Raw genomic sequence first — 1832 nt, forward strand, 5'->3', positions numbered from 1 at the left:
TCTTGTGCTCACTGTACCAGCGCTCCTCTAATTCCCTCAGTGTTGCACAGTGTCTTTCTAATTTTGCTCACAGGATTTTATAGTGCCAGCCCAAACCATTCTATGAAACGCCAGAACAAAAGATAAGCTGTGAGCATGACATTGTTAATGGATAGTGAAATTAAAACACACCAAAACGATGTGACTGGCTGAAAGACACAGAGAACACTGGTATAAAAAAAAAAACAGTAGCAAAGTCTAGTCTAGTCATACTTCGTCACAGACTCTACCACCCTCAACAACTCATAAAATGATGAAGCACGAAGGCTGAAGTCAAAGGCACCATGTATTTCTTGCAAAGACTCCCTCATACACACACTCATGAAATGCTGCTGCAATCCCACATTAATCATTCCAGCATCCTCTGCCCATGTTTCTAAGTCAAGTACTTGCACTCCCACTTCTTGACTTTTGCACAGGGCAGGTTTGGCTCTGTATGAAAATTATCCTCAAATCTCTCCATATCTTGTCATTTAGTATTCCTTCTAGTTGCCTCTTGCAAAAAAGATCTCATCTAAGATTTGGAAAGTAATGAGGTAATAGTTTTGGAAACCATTTAGATAAATATCGAAAAAATAAAATAAGAAAACAGCAAACACCAATTCATTTTCTATGTCAATTCCACCAAATAAGACTTAAATATTTCACACCAGCTGCTGAGTCTCTAACATGAGTCTTTGATTGCAGAAGCCGAGGTGCTTTGTTCTACTTCCTAAACAAACTTTTTTCCCCTTCTGATGTTTATAATTCCCATACAGTCTTATAATTTCTGTAACACCAGCCTATTTTTTCAAGGGTTTAATACTTAGCCTTAGGCAAAAACCATGCTAGATTCCACAATAATATTGTCAATGGTTTCTTCTTTGTAATTCCCAGTGTGGGGTTTTACTTGTTGGTACGTGGGATTGCACAACTCTTTTAAGATGTGCATTAATTTTTTTTTTTTTTTGGTCTTTAGTGCTTCCTCAAAAACTTAGATGATGCATTTTCACTTAAGGGTTTAAAATAACTCCTGCCAAGAATGACTTCAGGCGTCATGATGCCAAGAGGCAGTTCTGCCAGTCAGCATCAGTACTAAGTGATGAGAAAGCTACGCACATGGACAGGGGTTTGAAGAACTCTGAAGCGCTCCTTTACAAAAATTGACACACCAGACATTAAAAATAATAAGGAAGGAAACAAAACTGTGGCATGGCTATGAAATGAGACTGCTCAGAAGTCAGGAAACGTGAAAGCAAGCAGGGTCTATGAGCTTTTTCTATATTCAGGGCATATAAAGCTCACCCCGGTACAGGCACAGAAGGATTTGCATACTGAAGGGCAGTGGTGTGCTGGAAGCTACGTATGACTGTGAAAGCATTTTGCTTAGCACCAATGTTCATATTCATCACAGAATCCCAGAATGGCTGGGGTTGGAAGGGACCTCTGGAGATGATCCAGTCCAGCCCCCCGCAAAAGCAGGCTCACTTACAGCAGGTTGCACAGGATCACACCCAGGCAGGTTTTGAATATCTCCAGAGAAGGAGACTGGCCACAGGGCTTACTGCTGGCTTGTGGTCAGAACTGCTCACCTGTGCTGCCATAACTGAGCAAAGCACTTATGCCAGTGAAGAAAACGCCACTGCCTCTAAGTCCCCTAATAGCTAACTGTTCTCCAGTAACCAGTAGTCTAACAAGGTAGAGAGAGCTGAGCCAATGTGCAGTCAACTAGTAACACTTAGAAGGTAATTTGGCCACTTGCTTTTAATTACCCTGTGTGCTACTTGCATACAGCTACACTCCTGCCTGCTTAC

At 41.4% G+C, this 1832-nt stretch overlaps 1 long non-coding RNA gene across 1 annotated transcript in view; it reads right to left on the reverse strand.

Annotated features, from left to right (window-relative positions):
• LOC308063842 overlaps window positions 1-1832 on the reverse strand; it is a 98462-nt gene that overhangs the window by 68050 nt on the left and 28580 nt on the right. The gene's annotated exons all lie outside the window — the stretch shown is intronic.

Source organism: Falco punctatus (genome assembly GCF_963210335.1).
Source record: "Falco punctatus genome assembly, chromosome: 4".
Lineage (NCBI taxonomy): Eukaryota > Metazoa > Chordata > Aves > Falconiformes > Falconidae > Falco > Falco punctatus.